The sequence below is a fragment of the Phalangium opilio genome, unplaced genomic scaffold (assembly GCF_054372755.1).
Source record: "Phalangium opilio isolate 3A_F unplaced genomic scaffold, DU_Popi_V2 ptg000037l_1, whole genome shotgun sequence".
NCBI lineage: Eukaryota > Metazoa > Arthropoda > Arachnida > Opiliones > Phalangiidae > Phalangium > Phalangium opilio.
Genome location: NW_028324160.1, coordinates 7,236,056 through 7,253,778, shown reverse-complemented (window position 1 = coordinate 7,253,778; position 17,723 = coordinate 7,236,056). Strand labels below are relative to the sequence as shown.

The 17,723-nt window shown below is 35.7% G+C and overlaps 1 pseudogene; it reads left to right on the top strand.

Annotated features, from left to right (window-relative positions):
• The first annotated feature begins 329 nt into the window (after positions 1-329).
• On the top strand, positions 330-1,909 carry LOC149684074 (uncharacterized; annotated as a pseudogene).
• The last annotated feature ends 15,814 nt before the right edge of the window (positions 1,910-17,723 follow it).

Below are 17,723 nucleotides of genomic sequence, written 5' to 3'. Positions count from 1 at the left end.
TTGTGCATTATTTGTAACATGAAATTTTCACTAGGCAACATGGGAATTCAAGCCATTAAGAGCCACTCGGCAAGCACGAATCACAAGATAAAATTAAAGATGGAACTGGTCCAAACCAGTTGAAAATTGAATAATTAGTAAACCAAAAGAAAGCGATTTCCGAGACAAACACGGAGCATCCTAAGCCAACTAGCAGCAGCACATCAGTAAATTTACCAGGAGAGGGTTCGTTTACACCTGTAGATTAAAATGCAGAGACTTCAGGAATTTCTACTATTTCATCATTTGTGGACAAGGAAAATGTTTTCCGTGCTGAAGCTTATTGGGCAATGAGACAAGTTATAACCCAATTGTCATACAACTCTTCTGACAATGATAGTGAAATATTTAAAAAAAAAATGTTTCCTGACAATGATATTGCAAAGAAATTTCCCATGGGTAGAACGAAGAACAGCTACTTAGTATCATTTGGATTAGCACCATATTTTGATGAGATGTTACGTAAGCGTTTGATTTCTTGTGAACAATACGTTATTTGTTTTGATGAAGCACTGAATAAAATAAGTCAGCGAGGTCAAATGGACATTCATCTAAGATTTTGGAATGAAGATAGTGGCCAGAATGTAACGAGATATTTTCAATCCGTGTTACTGGGTCGTGCAAAAGCGACTGATGTCCTCCAAAAATTTAAAGAAGGCCTAAATGGATTACAACTAGGAAGGACCCTACTATTTAATATGGATGGACCAAACATCAATTTTAGCTTCTATGGAAAACTGAAAGCTGACTTGGAGGATGCTGGTGAAAATCTTGAAGCTTCAAAAATGCTGGAACTGGGGTCGTGTGGCCTACATGTTGTCCACGAAGCCCTTCAAACTGAGCATAAAGTTGTGGGAAAGAAAATAAATGAATTTTTAAGAAATATGTATTACCTCTTCAAGGATACTTCTGCTAGAAGCACACTTATCTCCACAAGTTTTATCAAGTTAGACAGGTAGAAAATGTTGCCTGTGCCGAAAGATTACTAGCTATATTCAGAAATATTAAGAAATATGTTTCATCATCAAAACTTTGGTCCAATATTTCAGTAGAAACTGTGAAAAAAGGTTTACAGGATCCGTTGATGGAATGTAGGTTGGTTTTTTCTAAACGATAGCAGCTGATATTGAGCCTTTTTTAAGGAAGTTCCAATCGCCAAACCCCTTGGCTCATTTTCTTTACCAGGATCTTATGTCCCTAGTTAAGCAACTAATGAGAAGATTTGTTAAAGCTAACATTGTCGACGAAGCTGGGACTATGAAGAAGCTTCTTGCAATAGATATATCCGAAAAATCCGAAAACTTGCTTCCATACAGGGATATTGATGTAGGATATGGAGCTGGAAAATACTTGGCATTGATTAAATGCGTAGGTGATAAGACAAAAGGAGAATTTAAAATGCAGCGCGCTAGGTTTTTGAGTAGCACAGTTGCTAAAATATTGGAACGTTCTCCACTCAAATACCAAAAATTATCATTGATAAACCATCAGTGGCTCAAGACCGCATGAAACTCTGCCTTAGCTTACTACATGAAAACCACAAAATTAGCGAAGGTGTGGCTGAAAAAGCCAAACAACAGTTTGCGTCTTTTCTCGCCTCAAAAAAGAGCAAGGATCAATTGAATGATTTTAATGAAAATGAAAATCGCCTTGACCAACTATACCATGCTATATTCGATGGTGAAAAGGAGTATAAAGATTTGTGGTCTGTTACCAAAATATTTCTAATATTGTCTTATGGAAATGCTTCTGTGGAAGGGGGCTTTTCAATTAACAAAAACCTACTAGTTGAAAATTTGCACGAACACTCTCTCATTGCTTTGAGGCAGGTATATATGACGGTATTTCCAAGTCGGGAGGACTTAAATAAATATTGTGGTTGATAGCTCTTCGGGGTGCAAGAGCCCGCTATCGTGACGCTTTAAATTAAAAAAAGTTGGCATCAAAAGATACTGACAAATAAGCGCAAACCAGAACGCGTCTCCACAAGGAGCTAAATAAGCTGAAGGGCAAAAGGTACAAGTTAAACAAAACTCACACGTTGGAAATTGAAAATCTTGAAGCGCAATACTAAAAACTGAAAAAGACCTAAGTGATCTCTAATAATTTAAATGCAATATTGTGATTTAAATACTAATGGAACTCTTGAAAATATCTTTTTCAGTTTTGTTATCTATTAAAAAGTGGCTATGGTCAACTCATTTATTTGTAAATTTAATAGACAGATAAAAAATATCTATGACTATTGTGATAAATAAAGTAGACTAAAATGTCGGAGTATTTCGATTTAGAAAGTTCCCTAATCCTTAAAAATTGCTAGAGTTGTTTTCGTAAAGAAAATGCTCTCGAAAAAAATTCTCAGACAGTTATTTACAGTTAAAATGTGTCTTAATGGTTTTGGTGCAATAAATACATTGTGAAAACTTAATGTAGAGAGCTTATTTAATTATAAGTACTTAAAACGTGCTGTAAACATATACAATTTTGGCCTAAAAAGGTCAGGAAAAATCTCAGAAAAAGGACGTCAGGGAAATCCTGGAAAAGTCGGGGAATTTGGTTTTGAAAATTCCGTGGCAACCCTGTCTCGACGTAAAAAAATTAACGGTTTAAATTGATATGAAGGTTTATTTTAAAAGAAACATAAAAACATTTTATAAATGAATAACAAGCACTCTTATTTTTCCTCAATGACACCAAAATTCATAGAGGTGTTAAAATTTAGTAGAATTTTAGTAACTTAACCAAAATTTGTTTTCTTCTAAATTAGACCACGGGGAGTTAGAAAATAATGGTGAAAAAATTATAAACCCCCATCGCAAGTTGTTTAAAATAACTTTCGAAAATTTAGAAATATCATGTATAAACTACCGTTGAGTTCGCTACGCGACTGATCATGGAAATTTTAAACACCCGCTAAAACATTTACAAAACAAATACCAGGATAGAGTATATTTATATTTATTTAATTGAGTATATTAAAATAAAGTACAATATTTGCCAAAAAGGAGAAATGTTATTTCGGAAATAAATAAAGTAAATAGTAATTTTTTGGTAAAGGCATAATATTATTTGGGAAGTAAAAGAAGCTAAAGAATAAAGAATAATATTTTGAAAATCAATGAAGATAAAAAACAATTTGAAAAATCTCTCTATTTATTGGGAAGAATATATGGAAATATCAACGTTAGTTTATTTATCTTTGAGAATTGAGGTGTCAGGGTTGGAGTCTGCGCTTATAGAAAAATTGTTGACTAAGGAACAAGTGTTTGCATACTATTTCTGAAATTTTAGTTCGCCTTTAATCTCCGCTATCCGTTCAGTAACGCCACGTTTCGATTTGAAATTTTTTTCCCGCCAAGCTGAGGGGCTTACAGGGCTGCGGACAGACTGACTTGAGGAAACACGCCCAAATGCTAAAGGTGTAGATTTCTTTATCATCCTCTTACCGGTTTTCAATCCTTTCCCCTTAGTGCCTACATTAACTAGATTGAGACGAATAGAATGTAGAACCGTTTGAAAAGAAATAGAGAGTGATGCTTGGGGATCCTGAAAGAAGAAATTTTCGTTGGCGTTCTTTTCATAAAAGGTCATAGAACGTTATTTCTTGCGCTGTCCATAGATTCTTGATATAGAATTTCAGAGTTTAGTATAAAATTACATATATTTAATAATAAAATAATAAAAAATTAAAAAGTCTCAATCAACCAAAGTAAATTTACTATTATGAATGATCCCTTTATAGAAGGACAGTAAAGAGCACCATCACGCGACGAAATTTACATTTTCGAGAGACGCTAGAGTCACCCACCATCAGCCAAGCTTGAACTGGCCTTAATACTAAATCAGTAGGCAACGCACAACATTTGACAATAGAAATCTAGATATAACTTAATATTTAATTTAATTAGGTTTTGTTTCGCGATTGGTGTACTAATCAGACCATAATTATTAAAAAATGAATTCATTAAAGTAAAAAACGTTTTTATGGTTTTCAGGTTCCCTAAGGGTAAATCCAATTTTAAGTTCCTAATTAGTTTAATTTGAGTTTAACTTGAGTTAATTATATTAGAAGCTAATGGTTTTAAGGGTCTTGATTTATTAAAATATGATATAATTTCTCTGATATATATTTCTTCGAGAACCGCGGGGCAGGTTAGTACTTACCGTGCAACTTACCAGGGTTGAAATTTGGTTATGTTCTAATGAAAGTGAGGTTAAGTTGATTAAATTCAATTGTAGTAAAAGTATGAAGTTCCGAGAGACGTGCGGACTTCTCTGAGAAGTCTTAATGCGTTTTCCCAAAGTAAGCACAGGTTTGTTAGTTAAAATACAGGAGCCATTGTTAGTTGAAGAAAAATGTAGATGGAAGTCACATACTGCTCAAGAATAAATAGGAATCAGTGAAACAAGGAAAGTATTTTCGTAAGATTTTATAACGATTTGAATAGGTTTTTAAGGTTACAAATAAATGAGAATTTAATCTAGTCGTTGGGTATGGAAATATATTTGATTCTAAATCGATTTTACATACTGGAAATAACTGGGATTTGAAACTTCTGTTTGGTTCTTATATCTGGGATTTGAAGCCTGTGTTTGGTTCTTATATCTGGGATTTAAACCTCTGTTTTGGGAACTGGGAATATCGGGGATTTGTAACCAGGATTTTGGGAACTGAGAATATCAGTGATGTAAAACCAGCAAGGTTGGCCAAATTAAAAATTGGCAATTTAGAATTACAATTACTAAAAACAATTGTAATTTGTAATCCAATCACATTTTTCTGAACTTAATTATAATTTGTATTTTAGTTACATTTTTCTCAATTTAATTGTAATTTAACAAATATTGTAATTTGTAATTGACATTTTTAAAACGTTGTAAAAGTAATTCAGTTATATTTGTCAATTACAATTGCAAAGTATCTTAACAAATGTTGATGTAGTACGAATCAGATTTTTTGACTGAAATGTATCATCGTATGTGGGTATGAATTTTATAAAGCATAAAGCTAGGTTGAATAGCTTCTTCCCAGTGTAAGGTACATTTGAATTCAAAAAAGAGTAAAACATTTCTCACAGTAGCTCATGGCGTTCGAGGAGAGGGTAAGTTACCCTTAAAAAAACCTTGGTTTTTTAATTTCCTTCTTTATTATCTCTCCGAATGACGTATGTCACGGAGAGGCTCTAATTTCGACGTGTCTGTGTGTCTGTCTGTTGTTACATCCCAGGGGACCGCGTTCGCAGTTTGCAAGTCGGAGCAAACGTGTTCTCGAATTCCGGACCGCATTTACAGTTCCAGGAAATTTGGAAAATTGTATTCCACTCACACCGGCTATTACTCCATTGCGTGTCTAACACCATCATCCTTTGGTCATTTGCCTATCCCACATGGACACCAGTCTGAACTTACTGGCTTCTAATCACCACCATCATCTGCTCATTGTCCATCCCACATGACGCCAGTTTGTACACACTGGCTTCCAATCACCACCATCTTCTGGTCTTTTGTCCATCCCACATGGACACCAGTCTGTACATACTGGTTTCTACTCCATCTTCATTAAGGTTAAGACGTACGCGGCGATTGGCTATGGTTACGAGAAACGTCTAGCCTTCCAATGGCGGGGTCTTCCTCCAAAGGTTTTACGCAATTGCGATGTTCTTATCTACAGCTGCGATTCGAATCCTTTATATACTACCTATTTGAGTAACGCAAAGCAACAGGCGTATGCTTCAATTCAAACGTCAATATTAGTCAAGTCTCTCAAGAATGTTTAATTGTTCTAATTTAAAACGATGTAACACTCAAAAAGGCGAACAACTAAAGAAGAAAATATTAGATATTAATTATATTTATTTTATTATTTAAGATAATCTTGTTTCTCAATTCAAAATTAATACGGAAAGGGTTAAAAAGCAGTCTATGTTTTTGTCTGTTTGTGTCCATCCGTTATTTTATCCGTATTTATTGACGAGCTAGGGCGTGGAACGCTTTACAGCTCCAGGAGCGAAGTGAACAATATAATAACAATATACAAAACAAGTTGGGAAAACCAAAATCTTACCTCTCCGTGTCGAGAAGGTTATATAAACTTAAGTACCCAATGAAAACGTCGACCTTTTCGCCCTCATCCTTTCCCGCGCTTTGCGCTTCCGCATTTCATCCTTACTCTCAACATTATCTTCCTCCATTTTACATACAAAAAGAAGCGGCAAAAACCTGCTGGCTCTTTACAACCACTTAATTTGACTTAATATCCAACTTCCAAACACAAATATTTACTGGTAGATAAATTGACAACCTACAAGCAAAGAAAAATTCTCAAGAATGGCTCCCGCAAATTTAATAGGTCTATTTTCAACTACGTGGGCGTATCTGATTAGATTTAAAATATATATTTTTGAAATTTTTGGTCTGACTGTTATCTACACCTAGATGGTTTTCAATGAAACAAACAAGGATCATAAACACAATAGTCGAAGCTTCAGGCTTATTTAAAACATGAAAAACCATTACCATCTCTGCAAATAGCTTACACATGTCTTTTTTACCAATGCCTAACCGTTTGGATTTTTCTAAAGCAATCTCAGCACCAAAAAATATTTTTTGATACAAAATAAATGTTTTATATTCTTATTAAGAATAAAGCAAGAGGATAAAAAAGGTCTGTCCTCTCGTAATTTTTTAAGCTTTTGTCATGATTACTCTATACAACAGTAACAAGGAGTATAAACCCATTAGTGGAAGAAGTATTTTTTTTCCCGAAACAATCTCTTTTATGTTTATCCTCTCTAGACTTTGCTAAAAACGTATTACTCCTACGTAAAATATTAATAGACAGGCAAGGATTCATACCATTAAAGAAGGAGCGCAATATTATCCATATTTTCATTTCATATACAGAGAAAAGAAATTATTATGTTTCTGAACGGAGCTTCCCATTTTTGTTGTTGTTTTGAAAAATATATCGCAATGCACGGGCCTTGATAGATATAGGAGGCAATGAATGAAATATAGAGCAATGCACGGGCCTTGGTAGATATAGGAGGCTATGATAATCTCTCTCTTTACACGAGAGGTTTATCTTTAATATTTAAATAAATATAATTATTTTTAATTATTTTAATCTTCAATAATTAACATTAATAATAGTTAAATCGTTTAAAATAAAGTTATACCTATTATCTTCTCAAACTTTGCTAATATTGACGTTTAAATTGAAGCGTACCCCTCTCGCCCGCTTTCTTCAAATTTTGGGGTATATATACGATTCGTTTCCTTTACAATAGTAAGGAAAAAGCGCAATTGCGAAAACCTTTGGTGGCGATCCCACCTTAGGGAGGCTAGACGTTTCTCGTAACCCTAGCTGATCGCCGCGTATATCCTAAAACCAAACGATGATAAAGGAGTAGAAGCCAATGATATAGATCGGTGTCTATGTGGAATAGACGGAAGACCAGTGGATGGTGGTGTTAGAAGCCAGTGTAAGTGCAGGCTGATGTCAATGTGGGATTGACAAAGAACAGAAGATGGTGGTGATTAGAAGCCAGTATGTACAGACTGGTGTCCGTGTGGGATGGACAAAGACCAGAAGATGGTGATGTGAGAACTCAAGTAGAGGAGCCATTTCCGTGACCGTGAAAGCAGTTCGGAAATGGCGAACACGTTTGCTCCGATACGCAATCTGCGAACGCGGTCACGTGGGCGTAACAACAGACAGACAGACAGACAGACACACACACAGACAGACACGGCCGTTACAGAACCTCTCCTGGACTACGTCGCACGGAGAGGTAAAAAGAAAAGAAACATAAAGACCAAAAGACACAAATTCAGAAGTAACCGACCCCAAAAATACTGAAGTATCCGACCCCACAAATAAATAGGACCCTCCCTCATTCCCGACCCTTTAGAGATAAATTAAATGAAGAAAACTCGCTCTCTCTGAAAAGCCATCATGGTTCAGTGGTAAAGGGCCTTTTTGAATCCCGGCTCCGACCAAGAAAAATTTTAATTAAAATAAAATTTCTAACAGAGCTCAGCTCCACCTATGGGTTGGTTGATATACTATAGAGTTTCTTTTGAGCTAAAATCTAACGATAACGAAAGCGAAAACCCCGGCCACAACTACTACTACCACAACTACTACTATTACTACTTCGGCTCGGGTCAAACTAAGAGCCTCATCGTATAAGAGGACACGAAACAAGGTCAATTCTGGTTTAAATCTTATATCATAAACCCAATCGTTTCAACACTTATAGAAAGACAAAGTATTAAAATCCATATTATGTAATGAAGTTAGAAGTTGCGTTTACACTATATATAAATGTAGTAAAGCTGAATTAAAAAGTAAACACCAAATTTTAAATGTTAATATCAAAAGATGTTCTTGGAATATTGAGATGAAACAGAGCTTTATAGCTACACAACTAATAAAAGAATCGTAATGCCGAAAAAGTTTTTAAATATTTCCATTTAATATTCTGCAAAAAGAAAATGTTATCGTTTTGTAAGAGATCTTATCATCCTACTCGCTTTATATTAACTTTGAAATGCCTGTAGTGTTTCGGTTCAGATGCAATCTTCATTACTCGTTCTATATAAACTCTCACTTGTGTCATTACATAAAAATAAGTTTATCTTAAATAATTAAATAAATATAATTGATATTAATTATTTTAATAGTCAGTATTTTACGTTAATTATAGTTAAGTCGGTTTAAGAAACTTAATTCCTAAAACAAGTCGAAATGCGTTCAGTGCGCAAACCACATGGACTGGTTTTGTAAGTTTATTCGCACTGAACGTCTGGCAGCCCGGCTGTATGAAAGCCCTAGTTTGAGATTTTATCCCAGGTTAAGTGGGGGATGAAAATCTTCGAAATAGTAGTACCATGGAAGAAAAGCATTTAATGTTGCCTCAGCCTTGGGCTGGTGAAAACCTATTATAGAATGAAGATTCTACAATCCCTGCCTGTCATATGTAAGAACGTCGTCTGCTACCATAAATTTAAATTGGAAACGTCACTCGAAGAGGTAAAAAATTTGTTATCAATGTAACGAACAAATTCAAATGATTCAATGTAAATTACATTTATTTTCTGAAATAAAATTCAGTGAGCACTTTTTCAACACCTTAAAAATGTAACTAACTTTTGACTATTTTATCAACATGAAGGCATCGTGAATCTTAATTTCAGATATTTACTTGCATTTACACTTTTAGAAGCAGACTTTAAGAACACAACAATTATTAAATTCTCCGATTTCTTGGAGCTCTTGTAACGTTTCTGAGAACTAGTTGTACAATCTGAAACTAGTGTTATAGACTCTTATCAAAAATCGGGGTAAAATAGAGTCTGGTCTATGGCCGCGCCACAAAAGACCACACGCGGTTTTGAAATCCATCATCCTTTTCTGTCCGTACTAAGCATTTGACAGCGCCTTACTAGGCGTTGCTTTAAGAGAATCTATGACGTTTGATATTCCCCACTTCGTGACAAGGTCTCAGTAACCAGTTACAAACTTATGGAACGTATCTTATGAACTTATGAAAATACTAAAGTAAAGTTCACCCTAGGACATTTTCGTTACCTTTTGGGTCGACATCTCAAAAATCAAAATATGGTGGTATTTTCAACCGCGAAAACTACATCTGTTCGTCCCGAGACGAGGGACAATCCACTTTACTGGGTGTCTTAGAATTTCGCAAAGGTATGGGGAGGTGGTTTTGTTTTTGCAATTTCTATGTAACTACTATTAACATCTTATCGACCCTCTCACGAGTGAAATCAGATAAACGGGTTTTCTGACAAATCGTGCTTGGCAAAGGATGTATTTTATACCAAAAATGAAATGTCATTTCCATGTTAATTGTCATCAACAAGGTGCTAGTTCTATGTTATTAGAAACACAGTTAAAAGTAGAATTTATATTTTGCTCCATGAGTAAGTGCAATTACCCCAGAGATATGGATTGCAAAAGCTGATGCAGCCGCTGAAAAACAACGTAAAATACATATTAGAAAGTTGTTATCTCAATATTCTTTGTATTTTATCTTTAACATGAATAACTTGTTCACGAGATTTTCCAAAGCCATTTATATTTTTGCAATTATTCCTACCACGAAAAATACGCGTCATAGTTAATGACATCTTGAAATTAAACTATATCGACCGTTTTAACACAAGGTAAACTGCTTTAACGTAAAGGACAAGAGAACGTGTTCGATATTTCCTCCATCTTACCGACAACGAACTCAAGCTCATAGTTCAGCTCTACGAAAACTTCGAAAAACTTTCTCCGTCATTAAGGTAACCACCTAACCTATGAGCCTGCTTCAGATTAGATCCCGATGTTAGCTCTGTAACATTAACAATTGGAAGTTTGTCCATGCATTAGTTTCATCTCGGTCCTTTCCAAACCCAATTCAAAAAACAAGCTTCGGGTCTCGCTTCGGGTAAAATCGGGTAATTCTAAGACTTATTTGAAACTATTTTATAAATCTTCAACATCAACTGAAAAACAACTAAATATAAATTGAGAGGGATATGCCTCATAGGTATATTCGGTGCCTTTTACTACCATTGAAATAAACCTTACGAACGCCCATCGGAAACTAATAACGTCGTTTATTTCTTAATTTATGCCGATTGCTGTAAGCGGTGTACTCTAAAATTAATTAAGAGGAATTCAGGGTGAATTGTTAACGAACCAGAAACGGTGTAAAACCATCGCAGATTTGAATTGACATAAAACAATAAAAATAGAACTTTCTTATCTTAAAGAAATTTAATTCTTTCTTTCTTAGCGCAATATGGAAGATGTCGTCTATAATATTACCACAATTCGAATGCCCTCATATTTGGTTGTAAGTATAATTTACGAAGATTTAAAACAAAATATTTCTCTTTGCATGCCCCTCGAGGGGGCCGTCATTACGCATCAGAGCGTGCGATATTTGAAATAACTATCGATTTTGATGATTTCAATGATTTGAGTGATTTTCACGATCTTAAGATGATTTTGATACGATTTATTTGATTTGAAGTATTTGTAAGTGATTTGAATGATTTGTAGGATTTGAATGACTGGTGACTTAACGAGGATTTGAGTGATTTGTCGGGGATTTGAATGATTTATCGAGGATTTGAATGATTTGTCGGGTATTTGAATGATTTGGCGTAATTTGAACTATTTGGTAGTGATTTGAATGATTTGCTAGCGATTCGAGTGATTGGCATTGATTTGATAGTGATTTTAATGATTTCATTGGTTTGATGATTTCTTGATTTGACTCCTTTGTATAGTGATTTGGCTGATTTCACTTATTTTTATAGTTATTTGAATGATTTACTAGCGATTTCACTGATTTGATTGATTTCATAGCGATTTTAGTGATTTGCTAGATTTGGGGAGTGATTTATTTGATTTGAATGATTTGAAAACCTAGGTGTACGAGATTTGAAGGAGCGACGGCCCCCTCGATGCCTCTACGGTTCGCTTCAACAAAATTATAATACTTCTTTTTTAATTAAAAATATTTTTATTAATACCTAAATTTTCTTTGCAACGCATTTTAATTTCACGTGAGAGAAGAGTAAGACGAAACTCTCATGATAGTTGTTAACTATTCGGCCATGGTTTGCGTTCTTCAGCTTTGAAATTTTTTAGTTAAATTATAAATTGTAAATGATTATCATGCACGATGAATGCGTACCTCGCCCGCGAGCGTTACGCAGCGAGTAATCGAATAGATACTTTTCACACATGGAGGATTCATACCATTTACACAAGGAGGCCAGGCTACCTGGAGGACAAAAGCAGACGGGTTTTTGTCCTCCAGGTAGCCCGGCCTCCTGGTGTAAATGGTATGAATTCTCCGTGAGTGAAAACTATCTATAGAACACTTTGTGTGTGCCAGTCAGCAGCGCCCCAAAGGTCCTATAAATCCTATAAAATCCTATATTTTTTAAACTGTCCTATAAAATCCTATAATTTTGGCTAAAATCGCCAAAAATCCTATAAAATGCTAACATTTTGAAATTTGGGCGTATTTTAAGCAACTAAACGGTTAAATCAGGACTCGGCTCTAAAAAATATCATAAAATGGGGATGGTTTCCCTAATATTATATCTTAACTAATTAAAAATGGCTCGGTATATTATGGTTCTGATAACTGAACATTAGGTGTGCACCACCATGGTGAGCTTTGCGTGTGGACAGCTAATAGGGAGTCTATTGGTTGTCATTTGCGAGATCAAAAAAGGCGGGAGATATTTTTTTTCGCAGAAGTGGTTCTTTAAAAAAATAAAAATTAATATTTACTGTCCTATATAATACTATAATTCTGGAAACCCCGTTTGTTGTAGCCCTAAGTTTTTAGTATGGTTCGATGGGGGGCAAATAGGACTATAACATACTCAAAATGCATCCCCGTATCTCTAGTAGACCCAGAGTTATGAGCCTCGAAATTTGGAGGGTATGTTTTTGAACATTTTGCTTAATTGCTCGGCCCCTGTTTGCAGTACTGGTTCTTAAAAAAAATTAATATTTTAGTGTCCTATATAATCCTATAATTCTGGAAAACCGTCCCATAAAATGCTAATTTTCATGATAAAATTCTTATAATTCCTATAAATATTTTCGAAATTCGGCTGGGACCCTGCCAGTGGTTAACTGTCAAATGTTGCGAATGCATTTTCAAATTTGAATATGCCGTCAATAATATAAATTTTAGTTCATCTTTTGCTCCCAATAAAAAGTGCAGTGTCATTTCCATACCGATAATTCTAACAGTTTGAAAAAATCTTAAGCATTGATCACTACATAATTTATGTTTTTATTTCCTAGGACGATGCATTCACCAGAACAAATAATTATATTTTCGAAAACCACAAGCGTCTCAAATGTAGAATTCTAGATGACTCAGGCGATGAAGTAAATAAATTTTTTTTACCGATCTGGTAGAGCCAGCGATCCTAATAGTAATTGTTAAGAAACCTGGCTTTAAAATGCTTTATATAATTGTTGCACCAGGAGTGCAAAAAATGATGAAACCCATTGCGAACCGGACATGTCGAAAATTTAGTTTTATGCTACTATAAACCTGGTGCTTTCTAGCTCCTCCTTTAACAAATGGGGAGAAAACTTAGTAACTCTACAAAGAATGTTTGTTCCCAGGTTTTCACTGGGTGCTAGAGTCTGAGATAGAATCTGTGACCACTTTTCTGCAAGGCGAAAGTGTTAACCACACGCCTCTAGTGAAGCGAGACCAGAGCCGGAAATAAGCGCAGGACACTGGACATTGTCCAATAAAATTTTAAAATGTCCCAAAAATATTTTTTTAAATCTGCACGGTTGACCAGTAAATTTTTTCCGGAGTTTTGATAGCTAGACTATGAAGACGTGACAAAATTTTTTCGCAATCCAGAAGAAATTTTTCTTATTTCCGGCCCTTAGCGAGTCGGAGAACACTCAAACCCCGCATAGAAATTAACAATGAATATTTGGGGGAAAATGATACCTATAGATCCTTATGGTATTGCGGTTCCCAAACTTTTTGAAGATGCAACATATAATTGGCTCGACCTTTGGATTTTTTTTCTATTTCAAAGAATATCATTGAATGTGCATTATACATAAGCAAGTTAAATAGTTTTATAAAAAAAGGGTATCTTAAAGGTACATTGCAGGTATTAAACGATTTCAAAAAAGATATTGTGGAAAAATTAGGTCTGTAATGAAACCTTTTAGAGTTTCAGCGCTTCTGGTGGTATCGATGAGTACCTACCCTAGAAGTAGAAAAAGATTTAACAGATACCTTCATTAGGATCCTTTTCACTTCGGTCTGCCGATTATTAATAAAGCTATTAATGTAAAACACATGATGTAATGATTCTAACATGAGTTCTCTAACACTGTTTACTTCACCAGTAGCACAAGTAATGAGAGCATAAAAGTAATCTCTTTTAGAATATATTATAATATAAACATAAAGAATAGGTTTGAATTGGTTTTCCGACTCAATAGGGTATCGATTTTCTACCTTAGATTTAAATTTCCCGCGAAGTAAATACTGGAGAGGTCAAAGATCAAACTGAGACAAATTTCAATCTCGGGTTTTCTAGTTTGTGGGTTTTCTTAAGTATTTAAACACATGAAATTAATATTAATTATTTTCTTCGACAGTTATGTACATTAGCATACGTTACATCATTTTGTGGCAATACACTTACAATACATAGTATACATTATTAAAATAAGGGTTTGAATCCGAGCGTACGCCTTCTGTCGCCATTCCCTAAACATCCTTGTATATGTGACCCTCAATTGCAACGTGTTATAAGTGTCATGTGTGGCTGAACTTTATAATTAGACTCTTTCGGTGTAAAAACGGGATAGGCAACCCGCGGTACCAGGGGTTGCTATCTTAAGTTTTGTGTTTGTGTCACACTATTACAATTGAAACAGAAGTAAATTTATTGAAGTTACGATTACTGGTAATAAATTTAACATAGTTAAAGGTAGACATCGAGGGGCTATTTTCTGTACACCTATTAAGTACGGTAGGATTTGGCTACTATTATGAGCCCAGCCCTTGGACTATCTTGTTTGCGTTTTACATGATATCTAATTCGGTAGCACAAAATCCCTTTCATGGCTTTAAAAGTAAACTTTCGAACCATTTTGAGTGTTAACCGGTGATAAGGAGTACCTTTTCAAATATGAAAGTATAAATGAGACCTTTGTTCGGGTTTAAATGATACCCATTTCGGTACCACAAAATACCCTGTAATGATCAAAAACACCTTCTTTAAAGTGTTAGAGTCACCAAAAATCGCTAATTTTAAAAGTAAAAGGTTTTATTCCCATCTGAAAGATCAAATCTTTCTGATTCAGAATATCTATTTATACAGTGTGGAAAAGATCAGAGTGCCCAAATTTTTAGGACATTTTATAAAAAATACTCGAGATCAATGAGGAAATTAATTGTAGTACATTTTACAGACTCATGGAAATTTAATTAAAGAATTCTCTGTCATACACTATACAAATCGTTCATGTAGTTTCAAATTATCACAAAAATGAGAATTTGTAAGAAATCAATACAATAATTTTAATGAAAAATTAGTTTTTGTAAGATATCATAAATTTTGCAAGATTAATCCTGCAACAAACCCGAAATTAATGTCCTTTAGCTCAAATTTTCGATGTGTCTACCATCCTGATGTAGACATTCTTCAAGTCTACTGGCCATTGATTCGCGGGCGTGGCGAAGCATTCCTGGGGTGATGTTGGCAATGGCGGTTCTTTATCTGGCTTTAAGGTCGTCGGGTGAATCTGGTTCAGTTGCGTATACCTTTCCCTTGACATAGCCCCAGAGGAAGAAATCTAACGGAGTTAGGTCAGGAGACCTTGGAGGCCAGAGCGTTGGTCCACTCCTACCAATCCATCGGTTAGGGAACTCGTTATTCAGCCACTCTCTTACGGGTACGACGAAGTGCGGTGGCGCCATCCTGTTGGAACCACATATCCGTCACTACTGCCAATGGTAAATCATTAATGGCATCAGTAAATTCTTGACGCAAAAACTCCAAGTAACGTTGCCCGGTGATGTTCTCGTCAAAAAAGAATGGCTTAATGATTCTGTAACCAATGATGCCAACGCACACATTGGTTTTAAAACGCACCTGATGGTAATGTTCCCGAAGCTAGTGAGGATTTTGCTGTGACCAATAGTGAAGGTTATGTCGGTTGACTGTTCCATCTCGATGGAATGTAGCTTCGTTAGAGAACATAAACTTGCTAAGGAAACCTGGCATTTCTTCATCGAGGAAGCGCATTTTAATACAAAAGTCCTGACGCCTAAGATAGTCATCCCCTGTTAACGCTTGGTGTAGGTGATTTCGAAAAGGATGGAATCGGTTAAAGAATTCTCTGGCATCCACTAAACAAATCGTTCATGTAGTTTCAAATAATCACAAAAATGCGAAATTTTAATAAATCAATACAATAATGTTAATGAAAAATTTGCTTTTTATCATAAATATTGCAATATTAGTCCTGCAACAAACAGGAAATTAATGTCCTTCTAACGACAACAAAAAAACACCTACTGCCATGAAAGGCAGAACTATTGCGGCTGTTAACAAGGGACAATGTGTATTAAGGGTTATTTTTAGGTTTGTGACCTCTAGGCCGTAAATACGTGGTTATCTCACGGTAGTTTACTTCGGAAGTGTGCCCCACCTACGAATTAAATTAGTTTGGTACTTGGTTATGATGGCGCGATTTACTAATCGCGAAAAGTTGGATATGATTTACGCTATGGGTGAATGCTGAGGAAATTCTCGCCTGACAGTTATTTTGTACACCAAACGCTTTCCGAAGCGAAGGCCACCTGCTCGAAGGACTTTTGGTAAGCTAGAAGCTAACATACTAGCAGAAGGCTACAGCTTTACGGTTCAAAAAACGTCAACGTAGGGTTGACCGGATAGTTGGAAACGAAGCTCGAGAGATGGACATTGTGGCAAGGTTCAAAGCCGACCCTCACACCAGCAGTAGAGCATTACGAGACGAGTGTGGCATTAGTCATCGTACATTTCTGTCGATTTTGCATCGGAACCGATTCCATCCTTATCGAATTCTCCTACACCAAGCGTTAACAGGGGATGACTATCTTAGGCGTCAGGACTTTTGTATGCCAATGCGGTTCCTCGATGAAGAAATGCCAGGTTTCCTTAGCAAGGTTATGTTCTCTGACGAAGCTACATTCCATCAAGATGGAACAGTCAACAGACATAGCTTTCACTATTGGTCGCAGCAAAATCCTCACAGGCTTCGGGAGCATTATTATCAGGTGCGTTTGAAAACCAATGTGTGGGTTGGCATCATTGGCGACAGAATCATTGGGCCATTCTTTTTTGACGAGAACATCACCGGGCAACGTTACTTGGAGTTTTTGCGTCAAGAATTTACTGATGCCATTAATGATTTACCATTGGCAGTAGTGACGGATATGTGGTTCCAACAGGATGGCGCCACCGCACTTCGCCGTAGTCGTAAGAGAGTGGCTGAATAACGAAATCCCTAACCGATGGATTGGTAGGGGTGGACCAACGCTCTGGCCTCCAAGGTCTCCTGACCTAACTCCGTTAGATTTCTTCCTCTGGGGCTATGTCAAGGGAAAGGTATACGCAACTGAACCAGATTCACCCGACGACCTTAAAGCCAGAATAAGAATCGCCATTGCCGACATCACCCCAGGAATGCTTCGCCACGCCCGCGAATCAATGGCCAGTAGACTTGAAGAATGTCTACATCAGGATGGTAGACACATCGAACATTTGCGCTAAAGGACATTAATTTCCTATTTGTTGCAGGATTAATCTTGCAAAATTTATGATATCTTACAAAAACTAATTTTTCATTAACATTATTGTATTGATTTCTTACAAATTCTCATTTTGGTGATAATTTGAAACTACATGAACGATTTGTTTAGGGGATGCCAGAGAATTCTTTGATTAAATCAATGAGTCTGGAAAATGTACTACAATTAATTTCCTCATTGATCTCGAGTTTTTTTTATAAAATGTCCGAAAAATTTGGGCACTCTGATCTTTTCCACCCTGTATAATGCATTATAATTTTCCAAATATCATTAAAACCCCGGCTTTCG